This window comes from Panulirus ornatus, chromosome 11 (assembly GCF_036320965.1).
Source record: "Panulirus ornatus isolate Po-2019 chromosome 11, ASM3632096v1, whole genome shotgun sequence".
Lineage (NCBI taxonomy): Eukaryota > Metazoa > Arthropoda > Malacostraca > Decapoda > Palinuridae > Panulirus > Panulirus ornatus.
Genome location: NC_092234.1, coordinates 51,681,262 through 51,701,098, shown reverse-complemented (window position 1 = coordinate 51,701,098; position 19,837 = coordinate 51,681,262). Strand labels below are relative to the sequence as shown.

The window sequence follows — 19,837 nt, the reverse complement described above, 5'->3', positions numbered from 1 at the left end:
TGTCCTTTTTCGGACTCATGGGCGTCATCAGGGGAGGGAGTGGCTCCCCCCCGCCTCCCCCTGGACAACGAGAACTCAGCATACAGAAGACAGTCGCAGCAAGCCTGAACCTAACCTTGAGCAAACACACAACAGTATTAAACCCATCCAAGTCCAGTAGGGGAAGCTTCCCACATCCTCTGTCCGCATCACTTAGAAGGCTTGTTCCACTTTTTTTTTTTCTTTTTTTTTTTTTAGCTCTGCCTTCCCCTCCCAAGAGAAATTCCTGCAAGACGCCCATGTCTGGGCTCCTTCAAACCGTCTCGACCCTTCTGATCGAATGAAAAAAAATATACTCAATATGTGCTCTTCCATTAGAAGTATATATAGAGAGATTCAAACCACCTCGAGGGAGTTTCAAACCATGTTGTTCCCTCTGACAACTTGGAGAAGAGAATATACTCAAGATGTGGGTGTCTCCTACGCAGGTTGCAAAGGGTCAATATCATGTCTGGCTTTTATGATGAAACCCTCTAGCAACGTGTCAGAACTGGGATCTTATTGTGCACCGTCTGAAGCCCCAAACAGTCTTTCGTTCACGAAAACTTAGAAACACACTGCAGCGTTACCGGACGACGGTGAGTGGGAGTCAGTCACTGCCCAACGATGGGCCAACCTGCGGGGCGCCTTTCTCTTTCACAGCTATCGGGGGAGGGCTGAACAGCCATCTTGCATGGCGACCCAGGCGTGCAACCCCCATCTGCATACTGAACCGTTATGCCGGGTAAGATACCAACACCTCTTTTAAGAGTCTTTCTCCCTCTTCGACCTGTTGCTAAGAGAGGCCGGGATAGTTAACGGTAACCCCCTGATGAAAACGCTGTTCTCAGAAATGATAATGCCTTCCCCTCCTCCACTCAGTTTTACAGAGGTTCGTCACGAGACAACAACATCCTCCTCCTCTTCTTATCCTCTCCTCACTCCTCCTCCTCCTCCTAGCCCTATCTCAGTGAGATCAGATCACGTAGTCACATGGCCTTTGCGCTGCGAGAGAAGACCTTCCACCCCAGCAGGTCGCCTCATCCACCACAGGCACCACTACCACCCGCCGCCCCAATATATATATCACGAGCCCCCACTCCGCCTTGTTTCACATAACTTAAGTCAAGAAGACGTGTACGTGAATGCCATGCCGACAAAGGGTCGTCAGCTGGTGCGCGCCGGCTGCATTTAAGCATGCACAGATCACGCCTCTGTAAAGCGGGGGATGCATTGCCTGCACAGTAACCCAACCCTGCCACATTCTCCTTAGCTCCATTACACGGCCATATGGCGGAGGGTCGCCTCCAATGCGGAGCTTTAGTGACGGCGTGTCCCTCCTTCCCCTCCTGCGCAAGACTCGTGGAGGATCAAGCAACTCCCCAGCCAGCCGTGTTGACACAACGATAGCTGGCCCGGTCCGCTCGCCGCCGCTTCAAGCTTAAAAGACGAAAAAAAAAAAAAGGTCTCTGATATTCCTCGTGAATTAAACGCCAAGAGTTCAACGCATCACTCCATCGAAGTCCAGTTTTAACTGCCGGATAAACAGACCCGCTGTGAGTGGCTCTCAGAGGGGAGGTTTTAAAAGTGCGTTTGGTATCAAGTTTTAACTGGAAGGTTCTACCTGTTGCGCTGAGCGTCGTCCGGTTTAGCACGGTGTCCATCAGAAACCAACTACCTATTTTGTAAAGTGCTCCCTCCACACGAGCAGTGGAGCGAGGGGCAGGAATGGAAAGGAGGGAGGGTCAGCGGGAGATGAGAGAGAATAATATCTTTTCTATTCATATAAGAGAAGATCGGAAGGAGGGCGAGTATGAGAGAGAGAGAGAGAGAGAGAGAGAGAGAGAGAGAGAGAGAGAGAGAGAGAGAGAGAGAGAGAGAAGGTTAAGATGGCTGGGGGAGGGATGCGAGGAAGAAAAATCCCTTGGTTTGGGGAAGGGAAGCTGGGCGTAATGAGAGGGGCGGAGGGGGAGGGAGAATTAGTATGAGGTTACCGAGAGGGGGAAGAGAAGCAGCTGTTGGTGTGTGTATGTATGTATGTATGTATGTGTGTGTGTGTGTGTGTGTGTGTGTGTGTGTGTGAACACCTACTTACCAGTACCTAAGACCACAGTCTCCCAGAACGACAGGTTTTATCGCGCAGCACTTGCAGCACATCTCGCTTGCTGAGTGAGGACATAACTTTGAATATTGTAACAACTACTGGTCGGAAACGGTACATGTAGTCTATGTACCCTGGCTGGGAAGGATACAGCTGTGTTTTCTACATCCTGACTAGCAGACTGCATGTCCCTTGTATCCTGTCTACTAGGGTGCATGTGTCCTTTGGATCCTGGTTGGCAGAGGGCATATCTTTCTTTTGCATCCTGGCTGGCAGGGTCGCCGTTGTCATATGTATCTTGAAAGGCAGGTCGCAGGTATACGATCTGTAACATACCTGGAAGTGTGTCACACAACATGTCCACACACACACCAAAAAAAGAAAGAAATATAGAAAAAAAAAAAAAACCCGTCCGGCAGTGTTCAAGCCCAAGACGATTCACTGGGTCGTAACTGTCTCATAGACTGTGGCATACAGGGAATCCTGATCTACGCAAACGATCGTTTTGTGCTAATGAACATAACGGCCAGAGGAGGACTACTTAGGGCGTCAACACCCTCTGTGTGTCTGCGTTGTACCGAGAGATTCCTCCTCCGTCATCCTGGAGGTGTGACTTGGGGTCTTGTTAATGACCAAGTCTTCATTTCCGGTTCAACAACAATCAAGAACCCCTAAAAGGTCACGTCGCGTACACGTCGCGTTGAGTTTTGGGAGCCACAGAAGCTCTTCTGTATATACCACAGAAAGTAAAATACGTCACCATCACAACAAAGTCTCAAAACATTCCGATGTCGTCTAACTGAACAAGAGACTCTGAAATGGGAAGAAAGCTCCACTGAAAATCTTAAAAATTCTGATACTGAACATGGCTGTCGTGAAGATAAAGGCGGTGGTTATGACGCAAAACCTAGCAGTCAAAAAAAAAAAAAAAAAAGTGGCTTGAGAAGGGAGTGGGGCGGATGTGAACAAGAAGCGGTCAGGGCAAGAAACGCCATCAGTGGAGCAGTAAAGTTGGTCGTTGTCTGGCCAGCTCTCTCCCTCTACGGTACGATGGCGCGGTAGGGGGGATGACGTTAACACACGATCAAATATTAATGGGAAACTGATGCGCATCTGATACTTCAACTGGTATTTCCACCAACCACGGTTGTCAGTGTGACAAACTAATGGTGACTTTCTTTCTTCACCGAGATACAATGTTGACATTATCTCAATAAAGACAGGCCTCGGTGTGTTAACCGAATAAGGACCCTCCTAAACTTATCATAAAACTTTTTTCCTCAACGCTTGCCACTTTCATGAGGGGAGTAGCGGGAGAATTTTGAGCACAGGTACCAAAGACGTGGTCTGGAAGTGACGATCTGTCATACCTCCACTGTGGCAGTACGAGCATAACTTATGAACACAACATGCTTGAATGGTACGACCAGTAACCTGTACTCAACACCAAGAAGAGATCTGTAGTTCACGCCCCCACAACAGTGAACGTGTAGTCCAGCGGTCCCGAATGCTGCTGACCCGGATGTCGTGCCATGAACTGACATCCTGGACCAAATTTACAAAAACATAATAATAACGCCCCAAAGTATGCGAAGATATACGGACAAATGCGAAGATATACAAATTAATTATTCACAGAATGGCAGTGCGCCAATCGCACGTCATCAAAGGGAGTCGATGACTGACAGCGTAGCTTGTCCCTGAACACCTTCGATACGCAGGTTACTAACCTCTTCCAATAAAACCCTCACAGTAGCTAACCTTAGCATGGCAGCACATGGGGGGAGAACTGGGATCCTACCTCGCCTCCACCACAAGCATACACCCAAACTACCCAGCCTGGGCATAGTGATGGCACGGTCGAGGTGGTAAAATAAGGAAGGATGCAGTGCGCTTGGCGCTACTATCATAAATCAAGAATACCATCCGCTGCCCTTAAAGCGCCGCGGGGGAGCGGGACGCCAGCGGTCAAGTCGGAGCGTCGCGTCCGACCCTTGAGAGCACCACCTGCACGGTCTCAATGGCGCCACTGTAGCGGCCGGGAACTGGACACTACTGTCCGACGAACGCCACACTCCTCACTCTAATTAATATTAATAGCCGGCGGCAGCATGAACGCTGTCTTCAGCTGCACTGCACATCTTCACGCTAAATCACTTCCCGTCGTCGCTTCTTGACTGGGTATTCCAAGAGTAAAAGTAGGTTGAGGGAGATTTTCCTCTCGACCACTCATCCACCATGCAGAGCTTACTTGTTTACTGAATCATCTGACCTAATCTAATTGCCTTTATTCCCCAACCATAAATCACTGATACTTGGCGCATCAGCCACCCTCTGACGCCTTGCCACATCTACGCTTGGATAAACCCTTGAGGGAAGGATCAGTAGGCAAACACAGCATACTGTGGTACAGTGCGAGTCGACGGTCGTAGACTCCTGGGCGTAGTTACCCAACCTTGAGTCAACCAGCAACACAGCTACTTGCTTGCTAGAATTCAGATTGGAACTACATCATGCTAGGCGACCATCACTTTTAAATGGTGAAGTATCTACCTTGAGAGGCTACAGTTACTTTAGGACGAAGGAATATCCTTCTTTCCTAATCTACGCTTCTCGTGGGTGCAACTATTTGCGGATGACGCGAATGTGCGAGGCTACGGCCACTCTTAAGAACGGCCGAGCATCATGTTAGGTATGAGCTGCGCTCCGCAGGGACGGGACATCAAGCTACGATACAATGAATGCCGCTCTTAGGGATGGCGATACACGTCATCAGCAAACGCTCGAATGTAGATTATGAGTTTCAGGATGGATACATAACTTAGTCTGCGGTAGATCATATCGTATAATAAGAGAGAGAGAGAGAGAGAGAGAGAGAGAGAGAGAGAGAGAGAGAGAGAGAGTAGCAGCAGCATAGGCTTGAAGGGTACGTTGAAGCACAAGAGGTCAGTGTACCCAAATCTCTAGACCGTGACGCTGACCTCATCCTTTCTATCTGGCCCTGGCTTCTCTCTCTCTCTCTCTCTCTCTCTCTCTCTCTCTCTCTCTCTCTCTCTCTCTCTCTCTCTCTCTCTCTCTCTCTCAAACTTCACACACACACACTAGATTACAAGGGGACCTGGGCAAACACCCTAGTTGGTGCGGTCGATGGTCCTATAAGCTACAGGTTATCTATACGAGAAAGAGGCGTAGGAATCGACAGTGTGACTAACATGCCTCTGAAGCTCAACTATAAAACTGTTAGGGAGACAAACTGTCTCCTGGCAAATATGAGGATGACATTTCGGTATATGTTTAAAGATTTTTTTTTGTCGCTGTCTCCCGCGTTAGCGAGGTAGCGCAAGGAAACAGACGAAAGAATAGCCTAACCCACCCACATACACATGTATATACATACACGTCCATACACGCAAATATACATACCTATACATCTCAACGTATACATGTATATACACACACAGACATATACATATATACACGTGTACATAATTCATACTGTTTAAAGATATGTTTAATGTTTAAATGTTTAAAGATATGTTTGGTAAACCATTCACAAAGTGGAATATGCTTCTCATGTCGAGTCATTGCACCTCAAGAAACAAAAGACGTAAACGAGTGAATCCAGAAATGGGCAGCTGAGATGGTACCTGAATGAAGAGCACTAGGCTAGGATACGAAGCTAAGAACTACAAATGTTGTCCATCACAGAGGAAAGATGAGATGCGCGCGCGCGCGCGTGTGTGTGTGTGTGTGTGTGTGTGTGTGTGTGTGTGTGTGTGTACCTGTGTGACGTTGTTTATAACCTTCAAAGTTTCTAGTCAGTTGAACCACGTCGACAGTGAACAGTTCTTCGTGGGATACAAAATAACAATGACCTGAGCTCGTGAAATGAAGCTAGACGAGATACGTCAGGGAAAAACATTGAGGTAACACAGCTCTAGTGCAACGGTGGACGATGGATGGAATCAAAGTAACGGGAAACAGTACATGGCAATATTGTGTGAGAGTTACTCACAGTAAAAAGAATTCAAGAGATCGGGGCCCTACGAGTATAGAACTCTTTCCCCGTACCAAATCAAATAGAATTTTTAAAAGAATACTTTCAAAAGAAAATTTAGATATTAAGGTAGTAAAAACATAAGAGAGTTCCGATGCGCAAAAAACAACAAATACAGGTTTACGCCGAGCAGAAAACGCAGTTATCTCATGAAAACAAAAAACCGTGTCTAGGGAACTGGGTACCTAGGAACCAGTCACGACATCGACCACAATATATGAAGTTCTCGGAGGAGGAGGAGGTAGGAAGGCCACTGAACAGTTAGGCTAAACCTAGCAACAGTTTGCTTTATGTTTGAAAGCCTCTCCTACTTCGTACTAACTTCTAATCATTCCAAATGAAAAATATAATACTCCGGTATCTCTTGTTGCCCATGACTTTACCGAATGAAATTAACTTCCTACTTCAAATAGTTAAAATCAAGTGAGTAAAATGTTGCCACTTGGTGTTCAATTTACATTAGCAACGTCCTTAGGCTTTCAAAAAGAAAAAGAAAACATACTTTTCTTAGCAACAAACATCATATCACCTGCGTAACCGGAGTTCCTTTATCTGTTTTGTAAGAAGAAAAAAATACAAATACATATGTATGGCCGATTCCAATTAATCGGCGGTCAATATTTACAGTTTTACCTGGCTACACTTAATGAAGCTAAATGGTCAATACATCACCCTGATCTAATAATGTATTCAGCTAATATCAAACCTCTACTACAGCATTTCCATTACATTAAATCAATACAAAATGAGAGAAAATTAAATAGGTAAATATAATGGTGGGGTAAGTTTACGTGAATTATTAGAGGTACAGCTGATTACGACGACTCAAAACAAATATGAAATATAGAAGGATGCCAAAGGACCAACTCCATTCACAGTCATTGGAATCTTTAAGTGAAGTGATCCTAAGCACATCGAACTTATTGAAGGATAACAGTGTATTCGAAAAGTCAAATGGGGCACTAGTTGGAAGTTTCCTGTATATTTACCGAAGAAGAAATCACTTGTTTTATCTGCGAAAATACTTATAAATGCCTTATATAAGTCTTGATCATTATGAATGTTTCGGTTTCTTTATCAAGCGTAAGAGCCTAATATTCTAATTTTCATGCTGGGACAATAAGATTATCCCTAGTATCGAAAGCGTATCGAAAGCCTACCGATTCTTTCAGTTTGCCACTTTAAATCAACTCAGCCAATGTGGGCAGTGTCACGTAATGTCGATAGAGGTAACAACAGTTTTGCTCCATGGCATAGTAACGCCTTGGGTTTCCCTATCCAATACTAACCGCCTAAAACGTGACGCTTCAACGGGAGAAATCCATCAGCCGTTAGACACAGAGGAATATCATCGTAGCTCTGTGACCCTGCACATCCAATCCTGGATAACTCTTGTGAAACAGATGTAATGATGGAAAATATAAGACCTCTCCTGGGTAAGAAGACCCTTGGATTAATATGATAATCATGAAGTTACCCGCAGCGTTGCCGTAATAGGAGAACCTCTAGTTTTAATATCACTTCGCCGCCATCCCAGTTTCATCTCACTCCTGGGCACTTACATCACGCGTAACGATTAGGAAGAATGAACCTTATGAGCACCTGAGGTTTATATGACCTGATATCTACGCTAATACGACCTGACTTTAATTGGAAGTTGTTGGCGGGGTTTTTACTGTCCTGATGGTATCAACACTTGCATGATTCAATGTGACTTTCGGGTGAGGTTTACCGCTATGGCCTGTACAATGGAGACGGATGACAGTTCGCCAAAGATGCTGGGATTTAACTTAGGAATTACTGACCGCACTTACCAGACAGTTATCTGACGCCTTCATGTACACGACTGATATTTCATCCTTTAGTGTGGATAAAGTTTTGAGCAACCAAAAATCAGCGCGACATTCTTCGGAATGTGAAAAACATGTTTGTAAATATTTCTAAATAAGGGCTTATAACTTTTTCAAAGTTCCTCCTCTTTCAACGTTCCTGTAAGATAATGTTTGTAAAAAATCGACAGTTATCAATTCCAGAAGGGTGTAGCCACACACAACCGATAATATTGTAATGCAGACACCTCAGCGTACCGTGGGTGAGTCCTTATCCTCTTGCGAGTAAAATATTCGAATTCTAAAAGAATTTTCGTGATGGAGCGGCATGCGCTTACGTGTTACTGGTCATGTGCGTGTGTCTTCGGGGCGGGAGTCGGAGTTTATAAATATTAACATCGTGACTGGCGTGTGCAGGAAGAGGCAGTGGAGGGCGTGGGAGGATCATGACAGTAACTAACCTCGCCACCGATCAACGCTCACCTCTCCACAGGTCCAGCTCAAACACACATTCTTATCTGGACGGACCCACTCGCAAACGCAACTGTACACACACACTCATGGTCTCGTACAAGAGGTTACTTCATTACCTTGAAGTCTTTACATTATTGTTTTTCTTTTCACTTTCCAGATAGAGGTGTATCCAAACTGATAGACTGGGTCGGTACCCGAACAAGTTAAGCGGCAGCACGCAGCAGACCCACGTAACCAAACAGCCTAGCTCCTCCAGTACACTTAGTAACCACTTATCCCAGGGCCTTCCTGTATTTCTCCACAGTGTCGCCCATTGTGCTTGTGATGACTGTGGGCAAAATGGTGGATACTGCTGGGCCTCGGATGTTCAGGGTAACTCTCTCTCTCTCTCTCTCTCTCTCTCTCTCTCTCTCTCTCTCTCTCTCTCTCTCTCTCTCTCTCTCTCTCTCGCCTTTATGTAGTGCACCTTTCGATTTTAGGGGAAATGATGAGGTAATCCGTGTCTGTCGCGCCAGTAAGGAACTCTTCTTGAGTGTGGGTTATGGACCAAGTCTTCCAAGATGTTCTAAGTGCACATAATGATATACCGTTCCCGTTGAACACTTACTAACCGAATTTCGTAATGTTGGTACACAGTGGTGTTCTGCACGTGAATACCAGCGCCCTGAAGAACATCATCAATGCACTTTCTTTTCCTTTGTCTTGTAGGCTTGCAAGATACACCGTCTTTTTGGAAGAGGTAAATTCCTTTTGTTTTTTGAAAGTAAGGTCGTCAGATATTTTCCCCCGAGGTCTTCCAAACTTATAATCGTCATTGGAAGGTCTCTTATGTCCATCCAGTAATCTGTCTTGCTCTTAATTTCTTCATTCTCCCCATTTCATATTTTCTTCGTTATTCCGCTGCATTCAAGAAGACCACATAACTCGGACATGTTTTTGCCCGTGTCATACCGGCTGCTAGAAAATAAAAAAAAAATCTAGAAACCAAAATACCGTACGAGTAACATACATGCGAACAGTGGAAAATTACTGTGAACTGTAGAATTTAAAAACGATAGGGAGGGACCTGTTTCTGATATGTGAAGGTGCGCTATGCCGTCGTGCAGAGGGCACGACGAGACACTGAAACACGTTCGACTTCGGGAGTTGCTGGGGAGCTTGGGTTGACATGGTCGGATCTAGTCACTTGGTCTATTAAAGGTCCGGGACTGGCTGACCTAACTGCGCCCTGGCAGGATGCAGAGGAATGCCCGCAGCAACAGATCACTGGATCACCTAAAGGATGAAGCCACTTCTCACATCAAGTATCACGACACCCACTACTCCTAACACTTCTTACAAACAAGACCTCTTCTCGCCACCATTAAAGTCACTTCTTCCCATCTGTATTGCCACATTTTATTAATAATATACTCATCCCACAAAAAAAATGTCACCTTTCAACTAATAATGCCACTTCTTACGATCAAATTAACGCAGGTTCACGAAAGGCCTAAGATCAGAATTGAAACATGCAAGCAGTTCCGCAAAACTTCCTTGTCGTGCAAATGACTGATTAGTACATGATAGAAATAAATAAGCACTAATTTACTATCCATTCAACAGGTAAATAAGGATCGAATTTGGATGATTATCATGTTTGGCTGACCTTTACTATATCACCCTATATTCAAAACTTCTAATATGCTATTGATGCCATACAACCCTGGTATACATTAAAAATCTTCATACAACTGCGAATGAAATCTATCGTTTGATTCAAGATTAACACACACACACACACACACGACAAAATACAACCATCATATCCCACACACACACACACACACATACACAATGCTCTGGACAACAAATCTACATACTTCATCATAGATGCCAACAGACTTGTAAATTCTAGCTGGGAGAGGAAGATACGAATCATCGCCGTGGTAGGTTTTTGGGGGAGGATGTTGGGTGGCTGCGGCAGTAAACATACCCTGCAGGCAGGGGAGGGTGTGGGAAGATCACGAACCCACAAGAGTTCCATGACCTGTCGCGCCTGGTTTTTAAGCGCCTTGTGGCTTATGTCCCATTCTTCCCTCAGGATTCTATTCTCCTTTGTTCGTATTACCCCCAGGGACCTAAAAGAAAAAATGGCTTTCACTTTGTCTAAGTCTTCGTATACCTTACAATGGTCACGTTTCCGAGGCTGCGCGCCTACCTCGACAGTTTGGTCTGCGACCAAGGTTTTGTCTTTCTTCTTTTGTGACCAGAAAGCTTTATTCTAGGGCCTGTAGTTTATGAACTTGTTGCGTGTCATGCAAGACATCCACCCACGCCTAACTCGACCCGGCCAACAGAGACACTGCTCTTGTCATTATCGTGATCCATGATCAAATTGGCTTCGCATTTTCAGTCCTTTTTTTTTTTCAGCCACCCACTACCATGGTCCGTTACAATACTTCGTAACGAAGTTTCAATCAGCATATTCCTAAAAGATGTACTGATTAAGAGAACCCACCCGATCAACAGACGCCACCCCCCACTGTTTATCTCCCGTTTATACAGTTTATGTATACATTAATCAGATTCCCTAAGGGTCTGTCTGCCTGAGTTAGCCCGCCACCTTCGGAAGGGTAATCTACCAGCACACTAAAAGCATTCCATCATCCCAACACGTGGTAAATTGTAATCAATCATTCTCAGAAAAAAATTTTTGTGATGGCTCACGAATTTGATTAAAAACTCAAGATCTCCAACGCAAAGAGAGAAAATTACGGTTCGCAAAATTAGAAATCACGAAAAGCTGTAAGGAACAGACTTATTTTCCTTGTGATGCCTCATGGATACAACGCATCATTATGTTGGAGTGCGAGGCTGTACGTACGACTTGCTACATCACCGAGAGCACAGGTATGCGAGCTGGATGGACGCGCAACGCGAGCCAACAAACTACGCTACACAGACCGGCGCCATTAAGTTTATATTGAAGTAGAGCAAGGCGTATACATACACCAAACTGTATAATGGGTGTATCAAACAGTTTATAACAGGTGGCAAGGTATATACGAAGTAGTATACACTCGTGCTGAGGAACGGAGGGGAGAGCAGACGCGGTGGTAGCCTTAGGAGAGAAAACGGCTCAGTATTACACAGCGCCTTGAATGGCTAGGCTTAAATGGCAGCTGAGCTATGGGCGGTAAATACCGTATTTTCATTTATTTATTCTCTTTTCTAGAGGCGGTTGACCTTCGGGTAGTAAATACCGTATTCTTATTTTCTTCAACGAAACAAATGAGCGACTCAGGTTGCTACTTACAATGACCAGGTCCTGCTTCCTCCCCAGATATCTTTACGTACCTGTAAGACAGAGAAACCAGTGTTAAAAAATAGTGTTGATTTCAGACGATGTTATCGTTGACAACTTCTTACCAGGGTTACATCGCACAAAAACAACAGTGTGCCCAATAACATGTACCCAAATTTGATTCCAATGTATCCGGGACACTTGGAAAATATAACTACCACTTAAAATGTTACCTAACTATAATATAACTATGCCCGAATAAATACATGGCTTCGAGCACATACACGGATCAGTGTTCCGTAGTACACTCTCTGCCACCATGCTATTATTACTAGTTACTACTACTTTTACTACTACTATACTACTACTACTACTAATAATAATAATAATAAAAATAACACATTGAGAATTCTGTCCACAACTAATAAGGACAGACGTTCTGTATAACAAATTCCTTCAGAGAAGCGAACTTGTCATACAACGCCGTACCAGAGACTAAGAATCATGGACAAAAAAAAAAATAATTCTATAAAGGAGTTAATTATAAGTTGTACAAACACATTAATCTTTTGGCAACCATTATAATCAAAGGTTTCGAAAAAAAAAAGTATAGCGTTACATTAGATTCAAACGCCACAATATACGTTGACGAGAAATCCAAACGGTTCCACAAACACGTAAGAGGTTGATGGTATTAGATACATCATAAATCAAGACATTTATAACATGTGGTTACGGGCTGTGTGAAACACTAGACCACGCTTTACAAGACCGTGAATGGAGGGCTTGAGAATACTAGACCTTGTACAGCAGGAATAAAGCGACCGAGTGGGTAGCTGTTCACTGGACGGAACACAATGAATGGATACTTGTGGGCAGAATGGTAACTAGTGAATGGACAGTTGTGCACGAGGGGAAGCAATCCAATAAGAGAAAAGCTCTGCGTGTGATACAGAGCACTGAGAAACACCTGTGAGGGGAAAGTGAACCAGTGAACAAACATATTTACACTGAACAAGATCCTTAAATGAATACCTGATCAGGGAATATGAACCAAAGAAATGCAAGGCATGTTACACCAAGTAATGAGCACCAATACAAGGAATGTTAACCAATTGATGGTAGTAGCGTATGGAAAGTTATGCAATAAATGGAGTTGTGCATCGAATGTAAACCAATAAATGTAATCATTAGAACACACACCCGTTACATGGAACAAAATAGACGCATGAAGGGTCTGAATCGTAAAACTGAATATTCTTTTCATCTTAAAATGTTATTTGTCTAAGTATACACAGACAAAGTACTTCACTGATAGCACAACCGAGGGGCGCATGTTGCGTGTGGGGAATGTTTGTGCGTGGGCGAACATGGGGAGGCCCCGAGCCAGGGAACTCGAGGGGCGGCGCGCCGCGCCACTGGCTGCAAGAGTGACCAGCACAGACATACAAACACACACAGACGCGGGACGAGAAAGGGAAGCGGCTCGTAAAGGGTCGGTGGAGGAGGAAGGAGTGGAGCGGAGGAAAATAAAGAAGACTTTGGGGTGGAGAGAGGAAGACGGAAGGAAGGATGGAGTCTATAGAGGAGACGTTGGGAAGTGATAAAAGAGGGAAGGAACTGTGGAAGAGAGATGGTGTGAGGGAAGATTAGGAAAGGATCGAAGGGGTGGAGAGAGAGAGAGAGAGAGAGAGAGAGAGAGAGAGAGAGAGAGAGAGAGAGAGAGAGAGAGAGAGAGAGAGACTGAGGCTAACACTGCCTTGACGGCAGGATAAGGCGCGCATCTAACCCCCCCCCCGGTCCCACATTCCTCCTTGGTCTGGTAAGCCTGCGAGAGTAATCAAGATTTCATCGCCCCATTCAAAAGACGAATTAAGCGTCTTTAAAAATTCTTACGTTACAGATGGGTATTAAAACATTTTTTTCTCTATCCCTCATGTTGTTGCATTTTGCTGATACGGAACGCTGGTTCAAGCCAGCTTTAAGTCGTTATTCCGCTGTCAGTGATTACCGGACTGATCCCAGATACCACATTCAGAGCTTAGCACGCGAAGATATTACAATATCTTTCATATGTCTATTCTTTTTTTTTTTTTCGCCGAACGCGGATCAACTGCGCGTCATGAAAAACCTAACACCCACTTGCATGACAGACAGACAGACAGAGTTCCCTACCACAATACACAGTCTTCCCGGGAGCAACAGGACACGACATACAACCTCTACAACAGACGGGAAGACTACAACCTCTACAACATGCGGGAATACGTCGAAGCCAGCGACTGTCTTCCTCTACCTGACCAACACCCAATCACCTCTACCTGACCAACACCCAATCACCGTGAAAGATATGAGACTAAAGGCTCCAGTCGCTCCTGACTTAGAACCAAGTCAGCGAATAGCGCACTTCCAACCTGCCGTAAGGTCAACTTCCTTTACCCTATACCTCATAACTGCCAATGACGAGGCGGGGGAAAAAAAAACAGGTAACCCTGCACAAAGTAGCAGGTGCCCTCAGGTTCGTCACCATCCACGCTCTTCCCTCGTGGCCGTTAGTAGCCAAGGTGTTCGTTGAAGACAAGCGATCGTTAGATGCAGGTAACGATAGTCCCAGTCTAGGAGGGCCCTGACCTATAAGGACAGGTGTCCACTATAGGGAGATAATCCCCACAAAGGAGGCTGCGATAAGGGTGCAGCCAATTAGGCGAGATAGCCACCACGGGGTAGGTTTGGTTGGCTACACTGGGGGGCGAGCAGTATGGCCGAGCAACAGCGCTGTGAAGGAGACACGCACGACAAAGATAGCATTATGAGGGATGGAAGAGCCGGCCCCACCCGCTCGCTCTCAGAGCTTGACCTCACCCTTGAGAGAGACGGTACGATCCTTGACCACGGTGGTGGTACCACCAGACAGACCCAAGCAAGGGTTCGCACCGAGGCGACGTCCAATGAAGAGGAAAATCCTGATCCGACGTCCTCCACACTCCTTGTGCACAGACAGACTGTAGCCGCTGATGGGCGGCAGAATCTCAAATGATCCTGCAGGTTCTTGATACGCCGAAGCAACGCGATGGTGATAACAAGACGAGTTTACGTACTTTCGCGCCAGCATAATGGAAGACCTATTAAAGTCTACGCACCCAGTAATCTAGTATGATTTGCTCGCTACACCTTGAAGCAAAATTCATTAGCTTCTCTAACGTAGCAGAGGGAAAAGCTTTCTAAGCCAAAATTATGAATTATTTCTCACAATCCTATTTCGAGTGATTCTGAACTTCTCATAATTATACTGATAAACTTATTGTAAAAAAAATGGTACCGCTAATTTACTAAATGAATAACATCAAATTTCCTAATTGTTAAATCGTTTATATATAAATCCTCAACAGACAAGACGTTACCAATCAATAGCGCGAGCACCTTCATCTTACGGTCGGTGAAGTATGAAGCCAGCAGCAGCCAGGCTGGTCAAGCCTGGCTGCTGCTGTCTCGTCCCTTCACAAACACACGGGCGAGTGACAAATGTCGTCCATCAACGTGTTATCGCGATCCCTCGCCGCGGATCATCCACGCATCGGCCACAATGACCGTCATCAACTTACACTTTAAAACTGGCTCATAAACTTACAATCTTGATCGTTACGGAGGCGTAAATCACCTGCATGCGCACAAGAACTCGTTGGGCCAACTTTAAGCATGGAGGAAGAGTTCGGACGGACCGGGTCTACTGGTCCAAAAATGTGTTGAAAATGATAAAAGGATCAACTGAAAAGGTTCTGGTGAAACTAATTCCAGCAGACTTTTCTTTATTGACATTTCAATATACATTTCGATAAAGATTCTCTCTCTCTCTCTCTCTCTCTCTCTCTCTCTCTCTCTCTCTCTCTCTCCCATACGCGACGATCACTTTCAAATGCCTCACTCGACACGAGAGTCGACAGAAAATTCATCGGTTCCTTAACACTCACAAGGAACTGAATCACTACAGGAAACTACTGCAAACTAAGGCAAAGCGAAGATTCTGTACAGAGGAGGAGTATATAGAGATACGACAGCGAGCGAGTAGTGAGTGGACTAACGTAACGAACGACGCGTAGAGTGAACGCAGAAAGCCGTGCAGAATTCTTGAAGATTGTATGATAGAAGGGAGAGGTTAGGAGGGAGAGATAAGGCCACATAGAGTGTAGAGCTCCCTCCTTCCCTCCCTGCGTGTGCATAAGCAGGTAAACTGGTGGTAGTCAGTCATACAAACACACACATACAAGACTTATGATTTCCGTGAGAATCGTGTACGCCAGACGGCCAAGACGAGACTAGACGGCCAGAGGGCGGTCATCAGCGGGTCACGCAGAGGTCAGGCGTCGTCTGGATCGTGTGGGCGGTGGGAGGGGATGCGTTGGCGGGGAAAGGGAGTTGGGCAGGGGGGGGGTGAGTGTGTGTGTGCGACGGGGGGGAAGGGTGAGAGTGGGTGGGGAGGAGGAGGTATTCGGGGATAGGGGAGGCGGGAGAGGGGTCACATTTCTGAAAGGTCGTGAAGTGGAACGAAAGAGGAGTGCCCTTGGGAGTGGTGCAAGTGGTGCAGCGGTGCTTGGGACTGGTGGACTGGCTGGTGGAACGCGGCGGACAAGCCCCGTCACGGTGGTGGTGACAGAGTAGAGCTGGTAGGGTAGCCACATCACGGAGGTGGTGGCAGAGTAGAGCTGGTAGGGTAGCCACATCATGGGGTTGGTGGCAGAGTAGAGCTGGTAGGGTAGCCACATCATGGGGGTGGTGGCAGAGTAAAGGGAGTATGGAGTCCACGTCAAAGAGATGGTGGCAGAGTAGAGGGGGTAATGGAAGCCACATGAAAATGGTGGCAGAGTGAATGGGTTATGGATGCCACTTCAAAAAAGTGGTGGCAGAGTAGATGGGTTATGAAAGCCATGTCAAGGAGGTGGTGGCAGAGTAGAAGGAGTATGGACGCCACCTTGGTGGTGGCAGAGTAGAGGGAGCATGGAAAGGATATCAAGGTAGTGGTGGCAGAGTAGATCGGGTATGGAAGCAACACCAAGGAGGTGGTGGCAGAATAGAGGGGTGGTGCATGGAGCCACGTTAAGATGGCGGTGGCAGAGTTGAAAGGGTGTGTGTGTGAAGCCACGTCAAGGCAGAGGAACTGCCCGAGAGCAAACTTCCCCGAGAAATACCACACCTGCTCACGTTTTCAAGCCATCAAAATAACATCATAATTGACCCAGAATCATGGGTCCATACAGGGAAGTTTGAACACCTGAGATCTTAGTTATCAGGGTGTTGGTGGCTGAGGGCACGTGGGTAGGGTTGCAGTAGCAGCAGCGGCGGCGTGGCCGGCCTCGAGCAAATATGGACTCACACACACACACCAGGGCCGGCCTCAGGTGTGGGCTACCGCCAGTAGATGGCATTCGTGCTTCTCTACCTTCGTCCTTTAAAACATGGCAGATGACGCTTCCGTTCCGCAGCTTTCGTGCAGCGTTATACAGGAGACTTATAACGTTTGGTTACCCTCGAGCAAACGCTTCACGAATGCGTACAGCTGTTTGATATTTGCGTACCTTCGTCCAATGCGCAAATGTTTTGTTGCCTCTATGGAAAGCTTGAGAGACCATATTCAGCTGCGTACAGTACACTGTGGATATCGGGCAGGTTTGAATACCAACCCGTAACGCCTCCCGCAAACAGCGCACGCTATGATACTTTATCAAGCCTCACAGATGGCGCGCAAGTTTGTTTATCACCTTGATACGCCTCAAAGGTGGCGCGCAAGTTTGTTTACCACTTTGCAAAGCCTCAAAGGTGGCGCGCAAGTTTGTTTACCACCGTGTAACGCCACAAAGATGGCGCGCACGTCTACTTACCACCTTACAACGCCTGAAAGATGGCACGCACGTCTGTTTACCACCTTGCAACGCCTCAAAGGTGGCGCCTACGTCTGCTTACCACCTTGCAACGCCTCAAAGATGGCACGCACGTCTGTTTACCACCTTGCAACGCCTCAAAGGTGGCGCCTACGTCTGTTTACCACCTTGCAACGCCTCAAAGATGGCACGCACGTCTGTTTACCACCTTGCAACGCCTCAAAGGTGGCGCCTACGTCTGTTTACCACCTTGCAACGCCTTTAAGATGGCGCCTACGTCTGTTCACCCCCTTGCAACGCCTAAAAGATGGCGCGCACCTCTGTTTACCACCTTGCAACACCTCATAGATGGCGTGCACGTTTGCTTACCTCCGTCCAACACTCCATTCACTGGCCAGGATGAGTCAGCGTGCGCACGACCCCCGCGTCTCAGCCAATGCCCTCAGCCAAAGAATGAATGATTCCCATGCCTGGTGGAGGTATATACTGGTTCTGGTCTCACAACTTGTTGGTAAAGTTCACTTGACCCAATTTATTATTTCACAATGTCTGCCAGCTCTATTTTTTTTTTTTCCGAATAACGATTATTTTTAAAAGATGTTACGCTAAGTGAGCACCGCGATATATATATATATATATATATATATATATATATATATATATATATATATATATATATATATATACATACATAGATAGAGAGAGAGAGAGAGAGAGAGAGAGAGAGAGAGAGAGAGAGAGAGAGAGAGAGACAAGATCCAAGCCATTTCTGGCGGCACCATACTACTCTCACGAAATGTAAGTTGAAAGCAGTAAAATTTTCACTCAGATCAGATGAAAGGAACCGGCAGGAGCCACCGTCCCCATCCTGCACTGTACACACCACCACACTACTCCGACATACAACAACAAGACTGTGGCTTCCACTCAACAACCCTCTTATATCACGTCATTAAGAACACTGGAAATCTAATAGCTATGGTACTACTGATTCCTTCAGACCCGAGTTACGCCATAATGTATATGTGTATATATATATATATATATATATATATATATATATATATATATATATATATATATATATATATATATATTTGATCCTCTAATACCTGACATTTACACGCTATGATTTCTAAAGTTAAAATTACCCCGTATTTACATCTCCTGCTGTGTTTACACTCCAAACATCATCCCTCCGTCATTAAGACGGAAAGGTATGTAAATAACCATCATCCAGGCGGCTGGAGCCTGACTTAACCACAAGAATAACAAGAACCTCTACAGAGACAACACCATTTCCATAATTCCTCATTCAAACTACACATCGTCTTAAGAGCTTAAACAGCATCCTATTTCTTTCCCCTCTTTTCTCTCTCTCTTTTTTTCGCTGTGCAAAAAAGAAACGTCAGCTTTATTTTTCTTTTGTGTTTTGCTGTCGTCGTACTCAGCCCAGCGTTACCAAGCTCTTGAGCTCGATGGCATTGCCCTTGAGTTCGACTCTTTGCCCTTAAGCTCGACTCTACGGCCCTTGAGCTCGGACGTAAGGTCCTTTAACTCGACCGTCAGGACCTTGAGTTCGACGGTGAGATCCTTGAGCTCGACCGTATGTCCCTTGAGCTCGACAGTTCTATCCCTGAACTCGATAGTGTGACCCTTGAGCTCGACGGAGCGGCCCTTGAGCTCAACAGTACCATCCATGAGCTCGAATGGTGCGGCCCTTGAGCGCTATCCTCGACTTCGACCGTAGGGCTCTTGCACTCGACGGTAAGAGACCCTAAGAACTCGACGGTAGAAGACCCTGAGCTCGACAACAGGAGAACCTTGCTAATCCAGAGCCCACGGACCCCCACCGCCGCGCCCGTACCGTCGTGCTCCAGAGGTTTAACATTGCGTGACGCTTAACAAATCACAGACGTGAACGTTCGGACTCGGTGTTGGGAGGGAGGCACGACCGCTACTGCCGCGCCCTCTGCTACAGGGCAACCACGACGTTCTTATTGTGGTAAGTCTACTGCCACCCACCGCCCCGTCCCTGACAGCCCGTCGACCACTCTTCCGCCCAAAGATTGACTATGTAAATGTTGCAAAGAAAAAAAAAATGCGTCGTAAATCGCGTTCACGATCAGCTCTGGGGGAGAAGGGCTTTCACGGGTGCGCATAATGTTCCTCCTCCTCCTCGGTTCACTTGTGCGCCAC

General features: G+C 46.1%; 1 protein-coding gene and 1 long non-coding RNA gene across 2 annotated transcripts in view; both read right to left on the bottom strand.

Annotated features, from left to right (window-relative positions):
• Col4a1 (Collagen type IV alpha 1) overlaps positions 1–19,837 on the bottom strand; it is a 417,480-nt gene that overhangs the window by 313,513 nt on the left and 84,130 nt on the right. The gene's annotated exons all lie outside the window — the stretch shown is intronic.
• LOC139751530 (uncharacterized) overlaps positions 11,337–19,837 on the bottom strand; it is a 40,599-nt gene continuing 32,098 nt past the window's right edge. Inside the window, exon 3 of the long non-coding RNA XR_011713360.1 lies at positions 11,337–11,818. This is a non-coding gene — a long non-coding RNA (uncharacterized lncRNA). The remainder of the gene's footprint in view (positions 11,819–19,837) is intronic.